At 34.9% G+C, this 16,155-nt stretch overlaps 1 protein-coding gene across 5 annotated transcripts in view; it reads right to left on the reverse strand.

The window, feature by feature from the left end:
* The window catches only part of LOC117405462 (roundabout homolog 1-like), a 440,349-nt gene that overhangs the window by 122,180 nt on the left and 302,014 nt on the right, over positions 1–16,155 (reverse strand). The gene's annotated exons all lie outside the window — the stretch shown is intronic.

Here is a 16,155-nt window from a genome sequence, read left to right on the forward strand (position 1 = left end):
GGAATGGTATTTATGTTATTTATATTCCAAATGGCAAATTTATCTTCGGGCCAAACAGGATCATAGAACATAGAACTAGCATAGAGCATTACTTTATTAGACCCAATGGCAAGTTCATAGCCAAATCCAGAGGTATTCAAGCTCACCCGTATTTGATGTGATGGTTGAATTTCACTATGACAAGCTTACCCATCTAGTTCGTAGTTCCCAAAATAAGTTGTTATAATACATTTTTACATGAAATGTTGACTGTTATGGAAAGTAATTGTAATGAAAAAGAGGTGTAACCACTGCATCTATATGGTAGTCCACATGCCCTCAGGGAAGAAAAAAAAAAACAAGAAGCAGCAAGCCCACATATCGATATCAATAAGCCAACAGTGTGAATCTTATTAAAATAGCCCTTTAAAATGTTCAAGCAAAGATTTATTTTTTTTTACTTAACAAACACAACATTTTATTCATGTTATCAGGGTCAATTTGAAAACAACAATAAACTAAACCTAAAGGTCATCTGTTTATTTGGGTCATGACAACACTGAAAACCTACACCATTAATCACTTTAAAAGGAACAAATTCAAAGCAACCACCACTACTGCAGCCAGCTTACATCTGTACTAGATGCACTGACCCCTACATATTGTTTGATCTCTGCAATCTGCCAGACCAAGCATGGATAATCCTTCAAGTTTGGCTACACAAATTTCCAGATTTAAAAAAGTAGTTCTTCTAAAATCAAAGGCTACTCACTGTGAAATTCTATTTTCTTGTATAAGAGAATTTAAGTGAAATTCCTGACAGATACGAAACATCTTGTGGGAGCTGACAACATCCTGTTCATAATTTATTTCAACACTAAAATATGGTAACTGAATTTGAACTGCACGGTTACTATTATAATACATATATAGTACTGGCCTATTTTAGCATTTGATTCCAGAACTGCAAAAGTGTAAATGTTTAGTTTCTCCATCGTTTTTATTCTGTTACCATACATTATATTAGGGCTGTGTTCGTTCGCTAGCCAGGCATTCAAAAGGTTTTTTTTTTTTCTCTGTTAACAGAAACCGTTTGACAATGTGTGAATACTATAAATCGCACATTAAACGTCACTCACATGCAAAATTCGAACTTTTGATTTGTATAATGCATATTACTTAAACAAAAGTTGTATTGCTTCAGTAAAATATGTACTGAATACCTAGTGTATAAGACATTGTAAGAGAAGTGCTATAGTAGAATATGTTTGAAACATGCAAAACATTCGCTAACACTAATAATTAATTTCGAAAACTGAGCACTGTCCACCCCTCCCCCCTCCAGCTTGTGTTATCCAGAGGCAGAACTTTAATTTCTTCATTCGTCATCTCAACAGCAAAGCGTTGTATAGCGCAAGCTGTATTGAAATAAATGTCTCGAAAACCATCTGCTGTTTGGAATTTTTTTGTTAAATCCCGAGATGACCAAAAAAAGTTAAATATAAACTGTGCAGGTGACTCTTGATGTATCATGGAGGCACAACCAACCTCTGGGATCACTTGACAAGCATAAGTTCATATTATTATTAATATTATTTTATTATTTTTAGTTGTAGTAAAATGTGACTGATAACCTGCTTGGAACGGTGACTTAAATAAAGCTTTATTTTGCCTAAGTCAGCTGCAGTTATTTTATTGGCTGTAAAAAGGTGCTGCTGCAATGCTGTATACAGTATATCGCAAGCAGCATCAATTACATGTACATACACAATGTGTATTTTTATTTAAATTCTAAAAACATGACTACTGTTCTATATTATGTATTTTTTAAACTACATGTAAATGTTGTATTGCATTTATATGGATTACCTGTAAAATAATAGGATTTTTAATCAGATATAAACTAGCAGCTATGGTGACGTCTCCAGTAAATTATGCAGATTAGTACCAACCTTCCTTCGGTTCTGTTCCTACATTATATATACACTACATGTACAATACACTTTCTGTTGGAAATATTGAAAACAAAGTTAAATCATAAACTGAATTTGGGGTAGCAGCGAGCAGCTTCTGGTAGTAAGAGTAGTCAGGAGGGATGTCTGTATAAGCTCTGCTCCCCATTTCAATGTTCATACAGCACTCAAATAATGTGGATACAGACCATTATTTACTTTATTGCCTTTGTCCTTGGGGAAAACATTTAATTATATTTTATATATAGCCGATCTTTTTATAATTAAAGATCGGCTCAGCTGTTTGGTGTTTGCCCAAAGATGTCTCCCTGAAAATTAAATGCTACTCATTATAATAAAATAACGAAATGCGCGACTCCTTAGAATCAACCTCAATGTAAATGACTTCAACATTTCTGACAGCCAGAAAACACATTCTTGAACCCAAAGAAAATCTTTTTTTGTAACAAAACATGGAAAGAAAGAGAGTGCATCTGAAAAGTTTTCAAAAACTTTGCCTGGCAATTACTTTACAAACCATGTAATGGACCTGAAGGTTCACAATTTAAAAGTGCTCTCGCTCTATTCAGGGCACTACGTCTCAAGATAAGGTGAAACTCAGATAATTCCCGAAAACGCTTTAGATTTTTAAAGGGAATGAAGGAGGTTATTGTTACTTTAGCTATGAGCAATGCCTCCTGTTACTCCCAAAAGGTCAATATTATGGTGTACAGAATAAGATAAGGACAGCAGAAATAGAATCAATTTACAGGGGTGCACCTTTAGCAGCCTGAACTAGAAACCAAATGAATCCATTTTCTTTCTTGGATCAATGGACACTGAAAGCTTTCAAAACACAAACAATTCCCAGACTTAAATAAGAGAAATAAGAAATAATGTAAAATATTCACGTCAGAGTCTTGCTGTTTTATTTCCTCAGCTTCAAGCCCTGGTCAATCCTTTATCTTTCTTCCCTTTTAGATTTTTTCTTTTAATTTTCTATTCCTTTTTTGCTTTAAAAGGAAAGTCAAATGCCTTTATGAACGTTTGTTGTGTCTGCAGTTCCATCTAAGCCTGTTTTTGCTGAAACAAACGTAGCTCACTTTTCATTTGTTCACAATGAATAACTCACTGAGGTAATTAGCAAACGTGTATCATCTTTTGACTAAATCTCATTGTAGTCAACTCAAAATAGTCCCATAGTCTGCACAGTGCAGAATATTAAAAAAGATCAAATGTATACCAAGATGTAGCCATAGAACACATACCACTGTCAGACTGAGTTCTAGGTAGTTATACAAGCTGACTGCAGACATTAAGACAATTGGTTAACATGCAGAGGGGCACATTTATTACAATGGAATTCTGGACAGCAACCCAGAATATTTACAGCACATGAATATGCAGTTAAATGAACAATATTTATACGTTGTTAGTCATCTTGTGCAGTTTGAGCGACCATGAAGCAAAGCTAGCAAAACAATGTATTTTAATAAGAGACATCCACGAATTCTGCAATATGTTTTACACAGAGGATGACAACTTTATACAGGATAAGATGTACCGGAATTCTGACAAACCCTTAACCGTGATTGGTTGATTTCTCAGTATAACAGGAATATAAAGAAAATAGGGGTCAATTAAATCTATAAATTATACATCAAATTGCTGTCTACCTAGTCGTTCATTTGGTAGCATAATTAGACAGCGAATATGACAGACAGATTGACGCAGAGACTGGTCCATCATTTAAATAAGATTTGGGTTTTCTATTGAGCCTGAATTCCAATGCCTTGAAACCTGAGGATAAAAAGCATCACAATGAATCAAAACGCTAAATAATAGCTTGGCATCATAGTTATGTAGCTGAACACCAGAAGGCCTAGAAGGAAAAATTATATTTTAGCACACAGTATCGGTCTTCTGTTTCATGCAAGTATCCTCTTCCAATGGCTTTAGCTTGCAAACCCTAATTGGAACAATGGGTGAAAAAGCGTTGTGGGATTCCACTGAAACATTATACATTCTCCCTTCAACACAGTGACATTCTTTTGCTTGAAAAGAAAAGTAACTTATTTTCTAATATGTAGTACAATGTTATCTTTTGCACTGCTGTTGGCAAGATTTGCGTAAAGTAAATGTTATCAACGGATTAATGCTGCCATCCAAATTATCTGTACTGGTTATCTGTCCCAAAGCATGACATGTTTACATTGAAAAGACAGAAACTAAATGTCCTTGTGCCTGCATATTCAGAAAGTGTCATACTCCCTTTTCAGTTAAGTGCCAATAGTTTAAAAAAATTTAATAATTAAGAATGTTGTTATATTGAAAATATCATCTGTTTTCTTAATATTATCAGTGTTGCACATGCATTGTTTAAAACAAAAATCGATAACTAATTTATTCATTTTTTTTTTCTTCCTGATTTTATAACCTTTTACATGCTTACTTGGGTCATAGATCGTGTCCCTACAACCTTTGGTTCCGAAGGTTTCTTCTGTGAAAAAGTACAATGCTAACCAGAATCAAACATTAACATTGTCTATTAATACTGTATTCAGTCTTACATTTCCACATGCAGCATGTACTAATGACAGGAAACTTCAGGAAAACTATGTATTTGTATCTTTTGTAAGCCTTTTTGTAAGTTTGTGGAGCTTTGGTTTGTGTGTTCTGTAATGAATAATAATTCCAAAATAAACCTGAATTCATGTAAAGATTCCTTTTGTCTAGTCGATAATTTGACGTGAAAACACTGTACGCTTTTGTTCCAAGGCTTCCCTGGATCATATCTGAAAATGTAAATTGATCAAGTTACAGTTAAGAGATTGTGAAGTATGTTAGCTTGGAATAACAGTGTTGCCCTGAGGGATACACTTATAATGGAAAGGAGGAGCCAAATAAATTAGTATCCAAGTTTAGAAAACATCTATACATGTGACTGTTTTGGTTATGGCTTTCTAGTCTGCAGTCAGAGTTCCGGGGGACTTTTACTCTGACAGAGTTGAGCTGAATCCAGAAGCCGAGGGCTTGTATAATGTATAGTTCCCCAAAGGTACCTAACATACCCTATGGGATGGTTTTAAAAACAGACAGTAAATTATACATAAGATTATTTGCAGAAGCCAGTTGTGCAGATATGAAGGGACAGGACAATGCAACGGCTGACCTCTAGGGAGCGGCAATGGAAAAGAACAAGCAATATTTTGACCATTCTTCCCTTCTGAATTCCACATCAATCTGCATACCTCATTCTTTTGTACAAGTGGGAGATGGCCCAGAATATTCCCACTGCATTGTGAATGCTAGCCTTTGTCTACCTAACCATGAGACAGTTAATAACCTGGAAACAAAGTCTGACTCACTCAGTCTTCGCAGACCTTTATGTAAGGCCTCAAATAACTTCTGACACAATTCACTGCAGATGCTAGCAAGAAGGGGTGGGAAAAAAAAGGAAATGGGATGTGAGAGTGACCCCATTGATGCAGCTTATGGAGCAACGCACTTTGAGTGGAATGAAATGGACCACAACTTCCTGTGTTTTCCTGATAAGTGCTTCCAACAGACTTCACATGCTGGTGCAATGGTGTACAGCTTCTGCATCTGGCGCAACGCACTACACAATGTGCAAAGACACATTTGGACAGGATATGTATGAATATATTTTTTTAACTAGTTAATACATACTTATTTTACACTTTAATTGCCTCCCTATAAGCCTCTAATACTTCCTTGACAATATTTACAATTCTCATCAGTAAAAATGTTGTTTATTTTATTAAGTACAGCATCAAGCTTGTAGCCTCTACACAACATTTGATTCAACACAAATGCATGTATTCCTTTTTGGTGTTTGTACCAACAAATGCAGCAACTTATGCACACTGTACTTCAAATTGTCAGTATTTTCTAATCTGTATAGTTGTAGAACTACACAATGACTGAGGTCAAAGCAGTAAGATGATTTGTGTGTTGAATCAAGTTTTTAAGAATACTCCAGGACTGCACTTCAGACTTGTAACCCTTTATTTGAATCACCTTTGAAAAACACAATATTAACCACCTCCAATCTGTTCAAAATGCCAATGCAAATTGTGACTGCAGTCAGCCGTTTAACAAGCATCTGATAAAGTCCAATTTGAAATGTTCTCTGGCCACATGAATTGGGCAGCATTGATAAGAAGTAATTTTGCAATTGCCCTTGATTTCCCATGCCTATGCAGTGCTTTGTCACGGGTTACACCAGGCTGTATGACATTTTGTAATGCTTTATTTTGTAATGAGCGAGAACATTTATTCTAGTGTCTTAGTAGCATTAGTGTTTGAGGAATTATTTAATGTTGAAGCAAACACTCAATTATCCACCAATCATGAATGTTAAAATATACAGTAATTGTCAAAAGAAACACACACAGTATGGCATAAAATAGGAGAGCCATTTGTAAGGAAACAAACTATCTGCCACATTCAGGCTGAATTTAAGTTTCCAACCAGTGGTCTTACCCAGATATAATATTTGTCAAATTATGTAGTTAGTAAATCATAACTAGGATGCAACAAGCATATAAAAATGCATGGATATTATTACCAGTGGTTTTTACAGAAAAAAAGAATGCCAAAATAGCATCTGTAGAAGTAGGGGACTGGGGCCAAACAGACTCTAAGTAGGGGAAGTAGGGGACTGGGGCCAAACAGACTCGTATGGCTCATATGTCCAACCACATGGCCTCTTGACCATTCTTTTTATTTCTTTATAGGAAAAGAAAGTGGACAACTGCTTCCCTCCAGATGAGATCAGTGTTTGGGCCCAAAGACTTTCTTTTCACTTGCTTCCCCCCCCCGTGGGGTTTGCCTATTCTTTGTGTGTTGATCCGTATCCTTAGCCCAGTGCAAAAAAAAAAAAAAAAAATCCTGTGATTTAACTTGGCACCGCTTGAATCAAATTTAATGAATCAGTCCTAACAGACTTTAGCTACAGACAGCTGGTTAGACTTTACTTTTGGGGCCAATTTTTTGTGTCAAGCAAAGAAAATGATTTTACCAAAAATAAATAAATAAAATATGTAAAATGTCTGAGGGACACAGACTCTGTTGTAACTGTTTTTAATTCTCTTCAATGGCCTAGCCAATTACTTCATGATGGTTCACAGAAACCTCTTCCTCAGCACTCAACAGAACAATATCATTAACATATATATACACCCCAAGCTGAACAAAAATGTGACCTTACACAAATGTTTAAGCAGTTGTAACAAAATGTGTCAGTTTTTTTTTTTAATTACTTGAAACAGCTGAAACACAAAATCAGTACATGTCAGGATAGCTACTTGAATATTTTGGTATCCATGAACTACCAGGAACTCCCCCACAATACATACAAGCAAAATAGTGAAAAAACAGGAGCCCTACAATGTGTAAAAATGTATCTATTTTAATAGATTCCTTCCAGCTTGAAAAAGAACCATAAACCAAGCATTAGGACAATAACATTTTTGTGCGGTTTTAGCATGGATACTTTTCAAAGCTTAACTTTTAAACAAAAACCTGATGTGACGGCAGTATGCAAAACCTGTTGTGTATTAAATTAATTGATTCAGTTGTTGACTGGCAGAGTTTGTACACGTTAATTAGTGTTCGAACCTGAAGGATAATAGTCTGGGAACCTTTTAAACTACATTAGACGGCAGACAGACATAGACACTAATAATATTTTTCTGTTCTTATTGTTGGTGCTCTTGCTTAAAAACATCTATTCCGGCGACATTTTTTATTTTTAATCATTTTTTTCAACCAGCCCTATTTGATGCTGCAACTCATTTATATTATTGACAACAGCTGCTAGGATGTTGCTTATTCAGCTTCAGAGCACACTGCCAAGAGAGGCCTGCCGCTTTAGGCTGCAACAAATTAATCCCAGCAGAACTATCTTTGTATTATTCTACTGCTCAAATGGCAAGGGGGTAATATTGACGGAACTGCTGTCTTTCCACCTTTTTTATTCAATGTCATAAACCTTGGGAGAAGGCCTCAGGTTGTCAAGAGCTGTATGCTTTAAGAAAAGAAAGGCATATTGGGACATCATTGTGGGTAGTATTATGATTTTTTTAGATAGTCTGCGATCAACAATGCTCGTCCAGGCTGCAATAGCACACAGCTATTCAAACACAAGCTGTTTATCCCCACATCACAGCTCCTCTACACAAAATATTTGCTTTAAAAATGGGAAAGGCAAATACTTCAATAGGATGAATATAATAACAGAGATACACATAACCCCAGTACTGCATTACACATATGATTTTAGTGTTTGTTTTATTTATGTTTATTCATTTTTAGTGCTTATTAAAAGCTCACATGTGCATGTAGACTAACCAGTGATAATGTAAAATTAGTAACTCTGCCCATCTTTCTAATGCAGTAACCTGAATTATAAATATTTATCTACCGTGATTTTCCATGAAAGACAGCTGTTTGTTCCAAAACCAAGTCAACCACAAAAGTATTTTACACAATGTAGCTTCAAAACAGCCATCTCAATGAAATTAAGACAATGAGATTGTAACTAGTAAACCAGAGCTGAAATTCTTTATACCCATAATAGTTCACTTCAGTAACAGTGTCCCTCTTACCAAAAATACTTGACCGAAAACATGTTTAAACCAGACCTGCTGTAAATTATACAGTTTCTTGCACTGAGGTATTTATCACATCACTTTATAATTACGTTTAATTGCAGGGAGAACAAATTTTGCAAATACAGGTAGTCTGACTGTCAACAGGGCCTTTCAGCCACTTTTAACAGAAGGTTACGTGCCTTCAATCTGCTAATTTGCTCCAATACAATCAGAAAAAAGTACGAGCATTCTGAGAACGGTATGGAAGTCTGAGAATGTCACGGATTCACAGAACTAATTAACATAAATGGTAGATATATTGTACATGTTCACATACTAGAAATGAACAGCTAAAAAGGTGTGGAGTCAAATTATTCCCTGGTATTGTTCTCCATCAGGACGTCATTTAACTGGACCAGTGCCTCAATATACTTTTTTTTTTTTATAACTAAATACAATAAATAAATACTAAAAAGCCTTTTTTGATATTTTCAGAAATAAGACATCCAAAAGACACTGGGAAATAACATCAGCAGTATTTGCAAATAAACATTAACTAGCAGTAACATAGAAAGCGGCAAGCCTTTTGTTCCTCTGTGCTCATGTTGTCGGGCGGTTGAGATGTTTTCTTGCTCTATATAGTTGTCCCGAGGACAGCGTGAAACATACATGATTATTAATAAGGTCCACTCTCCCGGGAAGCTACTGCATATGCCTTATTTCACAGCTCCAGACTCTCGTTTGTCGCTGGCATTTCATTTAAGAAATCATGTACAAGGCTGCAGGAGGCATGTAAGGAATTGTCTGGCTGAAAAATGGTGCAGCAGTGCTTCAAATATAATTCCTGGACTGACTCTTCCTGCAGCTGTCAGTCTCCACAGAAAAAACGAACAGGCATGGACCTTAATTCTTAATAATTACTGAACCATCCCTGGAGGTGAACCAAAGCAGTTTAGCTTTGTGACACATTTGATACAAGTTACTCAAGTGCTCACTTATAAAATCTCAGTGGATATAATACAAAATGTTGGTGATTTTCAGAAGATGAACAAAATTGTGCAGCGTTATTCGTGAATGTTTATTCATCTGTTTATTTTCATTTTCCCTACTTCAGTTATTGATATCACCATTTATTTATATAGATTTACAGTAATTATATTTAATTGTCTGTTAATACTGTTAAATGTTGTATTTTATTAAATAGATGAGGCTAAGGAAATAATAATAATAATAATAATAATAATAATAATAATAATAATAATAATAATAATAATAATATTTTGTAACTATATATATATATATATATATATATATATATATATATATATATATATATAGACACACACACACACACACACAAAACAATCCTAACATGTTTAAGTTATAATTCATATATGTATCAGCATCTTCCCCACATTTTCCTCAGTCATTTATGGTGCCATGTATAATCATGGTGATGTAAATAACTATTAACCAACGCCTACCTCTTGAATTCCACTTTACTGCAAGTAACGTCAGGGTGACAGAAAATGGATGAAACATTTAATTAAAGCTGGCATGCAAAGTCATCTACACATGACTATTTTCAGATCAGATGAAGATAAATCAAGGCCATGACTAAGCTCTGCTTCATATACCTATGCTGAGTTTTCTACTTTGAGGAAGTTATGAGAGGTAGTTATTAAAAAAAAACACTTTCCAGACAATCTCTCTTTGAGATTACAATGAATAAACATTATGGTTAATTACAATCCCAAACAAGTGCTTTAAACCAGGTTTGCAATAACATGCTATAACCAGATTTAAATGATCCTGAACTTGTCAGGGTGTTCCTGTAAATATCCATCTTGCATGTCACTGGAGTCCAGCATACCTTTATTAAACAATAGATACACTTTATGTTTGACCATTCAAAGCTATACAAAAGATCTGTTCTGAAATTAATCATGGACAACTTGGCAACACACTGTAAAAGTGGAAAAATATAGCTTATTTCCTTAAAAGTTAAGTAACTGCAATTGATTTTTTATGTAATGCTAAAGAAAAAAAATGGTTAAAAAGAACAGATATTTTAGAGCAATGTATTTCAAAAGAAATCTTAATTTCTAGATCAGTATCAGTACAACATGTCTGGTAATGTTTCTTAAAGCTTAAGAGAAACTCAGTGAAACACTGCTGCGTTGTGTTGAATTGGCACTTATCCCAAGTTCTTGAACTAAACAAGTATATTCACACTCTTAATTGAGGGTAATGAACCGAGGTGATTTGTGTGAGACAAATAGGCTTACATTCTCTTAGAACTTACAATTACTTTAGTTCAAGGAGTCAGGCAACTAAGAGCTATTGTTTTAATGAAACCTTTTTTTTATTATTATTATTCTTGGCTTTGAATGGAGCTATTCCTGTTTACTGCCAAGCAAAACCAGTTGGACAAAGAATGGTGTCAAACAATGTCTTAGACAACTACTGACATCTCTGAGCAGTAAGGGGCCTTGCTATTCAGGGCTTTTACAGTTGACATGTGTGCTTGTTGGAATCTCTAAAGATTGTGTAGTGGGTGCAAGGGGGTTTCTTATAGAACTGTCCATTATTGCAGAATAACCAGTCCAACTTTGGGCAACCCAGGGCCCTGGTTGTCAATTAGCTTAAAGGTTCATACCAAATACTTTTCTATGCCAAGTGCCAGGAAGCAAATTGATCAAAAAAAGAAGGGGGGAAAAAGCAGCATAGCTCTATGTTCTGTGCCAGCAAAAGAGCTTTTCATGTGCATATGCGCAGGCTGCATTGTTCTTGCTCTCGGGAAACCACATTAATCAAGATCCAGGATGTGCACTGTAAAGGAAGGGTGGAGGAGTCTGCTTGTCAGTGATTTATTACAGGGCCCAACATGTGTTTGACATGAAACAAGATGGTACACTGGGAGCTGACATCAACTGCCACTAGAAGCTGCTGTTAGACACAAGCAAACCATCTATGCTCAGGCCTGACAAATCACATCAATGTATATTCATACCTGGCCTCCCTGGGACTAGCTACATCCCTTTAATTAGTGGGATTACAAAAACCATGCTGTAACCCTGGGAAATTCACACTAAGCTTTGAATAATAGACAATTCATAGATGAGCACAGATGATTCAGTTTGGGGGAAAAAAAAAAGGAGAAAAAAGCTTTTAGTTTGAATCCTACGCTGCCTACAATAGCTGTGAAAACTGCAAGCCACAATGCTTTTATGCCTCTTGATTTCAGAGTCCTCAGCCACTCCTTACAATTCTGAGTAGTGTTTTTCTTCTTATCTACCATCATCCTGCTGCTGCGACTGCCTAATCCAGGAGTTTATCTTGTTTTAAATGATTTTACAGCCGAAAGTGCTTACATTTGCATTAACTAAGCGTGGAGCGGGTTTGATTTTACATTAATGGTAAGCAGTGAAAGGCAACTGATTTATGCAAAAAAGCCACATTGGCATTTTTTTTTTTTAAATCTGTCTCATGAATAGGCAAACATGAATAGTAGCTAATATCTGCAGAGATATGAATTTTTATTTAACAAGATTATCAGCCTATTAGACATTGCAGCTTTTTAAAAATGTGCCTTGAATTCCACCACTGTTTACTACACATTCTCTATCTTGAATGTAGACTGCATCTCGCAATCAATGATCTTGTGTGTCAGAAAATTGAAAATTTGGTGACCACTTCCCTCTAGTTTGTAAATATTCATGCCCTGACTGCTGAAGACATGCTGCAGAAACACATGTGGTACTGCGCTTCACAACATTAAGCCCATCAATATTACACTAATTGGACGTGCACCTGAGTCTGCCGGGTGCCCTCAAAAGTGCCAGATTGTATACGTTATATGGGAACATGTGATTTTTCATCCCCACTTCCCATTCCTATGCCTACTGCCCACTGTAAAATATTGCACTTTGCCTTTTACCAAATTGCACTGCCTTTTACATTTTACGCAGTTATGTGCATAGGTAACATTTTGATTTAATTTTGCTAATGGGTCTTTAATGGGGAAGGTTACATACTGCTACAATACATACCAGATTTTAAAGTATGTACTGTATTACAGTCCATGTGTAGTCTCTTTTGGCAAGTGATATTTTCTGAATCAGATCGTTCTGAATTAAAATACTTCTGATGAAAATATAGTAATGTACCAACAAAATCAACTACAGTACATCTAAATGGAAGCCTACTTATTTTAAAACACAGTCCTTTCAACTATGTATTTTTGACATTTGTATCTTTGTGTTCCCTGAAAAACAGACAAGAGTTGGAACAAAATTAAATGATCAGATATGCGTCACATTCTTTTAACCTTCACTGAAGTCAAAATTGTAAATGGTCAGATATGCTGTGCTGACTGTATTAATACAATTAGGCTATTGTTCTTTATGTTCAGGGATGTTTTATTTATGAAAAAGAGAACATTACAAGGTTTACATAATGAAATGCAGAGAAGGACACTTTACAGTTACATCAAGGAACCTTCCAACAGTAAAGGTTATAAATCAGCAAAAACCAACATTCAAAAAAACTCAACTGACCAGGAACTGAGCTTCCTACAGTGTTATTTTAACAGTATCTTATGGAAAAATAGTTACATGGGAAGTAATCCTTCCAAAATAATCTTAGCATTTTTTTTTTATTTTTTTTTGCAATCTTTATTGTAAATACATAATTTTTCACCCTGTCTCCTAAACGCAATTTTACATTAACTCTTTGCCATGACATCATTCATGGACCTGTCACTCTCCACCTTGTGACACAAAGATTACTGCTGCTGCTGCTGCCATTTCTAATGCTTTTTTGTGATGGTAGATTTCTCATGTTTATACTGTACCACATGCTGGGTCTCTAGAGCAATTACCAGTTGATTATTTTTTCAGCCAGTGCTAGTTACTTCGCTAGGGAATGACAGATTATGAAAACCAATCCATCAAGTGCCCGTGGACATTCATAACCCTTTCTCCAGTTGCTTGGGAGTCTTGCAAACCATTACTTGGTGGATTACTTCCTATAATCCACAGCTTTTTGCCATAAACCCCATATGGCTTACATTAGTAGGCTTTTATTTATAAATCGAACTAAAAGGAAAACTGATTTACTGATCAGAAATAATTAAGATTTGTTAATACTGTGTGCGTTTAGCACCTCAACAAGCTTAACACCTCAACAAACAACTGTTACCAAGAATCCTTAAGGAAATGCACAGGTGTGTTCTGGTAGCTAATCAAGCCCAAGAGAATGAACTAGAGCACAAAAATAAATAAATAAATAAATAAATAAATAAATAAATAAAAAATCACTGGCTACTGTACTGTATATATTCAGCTTATATAAAAAAAAGTGTCTAATTCCTTCATATGTCTTACACAGAACATACAGTTATTTTCAACTTTACCAGAAAGACACCTTAATAAAGAAAAATGTAGTCTTTATGGGTCTGATCAGCAATTACAAAAAATATATACAGAAATATTTTTTTCTTCAAGCAGTCACTTTAAAATATTGTATAAACCATTTTATGGTCCATGGAATGGAACTAAAATGTTCTAGTTGGATATAAATAATTACTGTAGTACCGAATGCACAAGTGGTGACTGAGATCAAAGAGAGAAACATCACACACAGACGACTATGTAACACCAGTGCAGACAATGAATCAGACAACCACCGCTTGAGTTTGGAATGTAAAAATAAGTTTGGGACTTTCATAAACAAACCCACACAGTTGTAGGCCTGTCTAATGTAAAGCGTTTAACTGCTTATACTTCTAGCAAGCAAGACAATGATTAATCCCATCACTTCTACCTAGTATAAACAGAACATACATCTGAAAAGTGTACTTCAGTGAACAGCTAAAATGTATGGAAAACTTAAAAAGCAGCGAGATTTCTTTAAAGTGGCAAGACTGCAGTTTCATATCCTAACCACGATTACTTTTTGTTTGTGTGGTCTGGGTACACGAGGGCACGGTACTGTTAAAGTCATACATCACGGCTTAGATGTCTATTTCACAGTGGGCAAGCAGAGTAACTAAGAAACAAAAGCTGAGCCTAAAAAGTACTGTACATCCACATTGTAATTGCATTTGGTTTTAATGATACATTGTATTTGGTTTTAATGATACCATGATGAATATTTTTGATGTTTGCACTTTAAAATAAAGCTTTATTGTTAACCAGTTATCACCCAACATATGTTTGTGAGAAACAGAATATCGAATACAACATACAATTAAACCATGCTCCTCTTTTAAAACTTTAATATTTATATCTTGGAGAGACACAGTCTCCCAAGATTGAAATGAATATCTGTATAATTACATTGTAATGCATTTCAAAGTGCCTTCATCTAAAATAACCAATACAAATGTTGACCCATAGGAAATTATTTGTAGGAGTAATTTCAACACAGTATTTTTGTATTTTTTATATATATATATATATATATATATATATATATATATATATATATATATATATATATATATATATATATATATATATATAATGAAGATTGGGTAAAAAAAAAAATCAGTTCCCCTCCATCGCTATTTTATGGTACTACAGTCTTGAGGGTGACTAAACAATTCCATTATAATTGAACAAAGAATGCAAAAGTGCTGTAACAAGATGCTGGCAACAGGGAGAATAGATAATCAAAAAAGAGAGTGTGTTGAAAAGGGAATAATAAACTAATGTGGACTTATACTGACGCATCTACATCAGCGTTGAGACAAATCGTTCCAATAAGGCTTCCGCCTCACTTTAACCCATGAGTCGCCATTTTACAAGGTAACTTAATAGCCTTACGCAAAAAAACATTTAAATTTTTTTTAAAAAAAGCAGAGAAACACTTTATAGCAGTTTGTGACTGACAACCCATTTGGAATTAAGAAATGACCAATATTTTCCCATTTTCCCTTTCCTCTTGTATCCTATGCAGACTAATAAATGTATGAAATCACCTCATTCAATATCTTCAACATGTGACGTTTGTGCAGTAGATAGGTAATAGTGAATAGAATCTTTTCTCCTCCATTCCCATTCTTTCCCTCCTCCTGCTATTATCTACAACTATAATTATGTTTCCAGTTTAGCACTCTTTTCACAACTTGGTGTACATGACCCCCCTACCAAGCATTCTTGAAGTAATTGGTAACTTCATACCTATCTGTCACGTGGAAGAGCCAAATAAGATATTCAATGTATAAGACCACTACAAAAAAGAAATCTCACAATTGGTATTCATTAAACTTGTCTATATGAGGTTCTTGATATTTTTACTCAAGAGTTTATGATTAGGAGTTCACAGTTATGGATGAACAGTCATACAACATAATTGGAAAAATTTCCTGCAATAAAATACTGTTCAAAGAAAATAATCTGTAACAACTACTGGATGTGGCATGTACAGAATTTCAAATGTCAAAAATGTTCAGTTAACATAAGATCTGAAGGTCCCTGCTGGCTGACAGTTACTGGAAAGAAATACTAATATGGTTAATTTCCAGCATACAAGTAACAATCAAAACTGCCATTAAATTTAGGAATACTGAAAAAAACACTGCTGATCAAATCTGTTTTGAA

The sequence above is a fragment of the Acipenser ruthenus genome, chromosome 9 (assembly GCF_902713425.1).
Source record: "Acipenser ruthenus chromosome 9, fAciRut3.2 maternal haplotype, whole genome shotgun sequence".
Taxonomy (NCBI): domain Eukaryota; kingdom Metazoa; phylum Chordata; class Actinopteri; order Acipenseriformes; family Acipenseridae; genus Acipenser; species Acipenser ruthenus.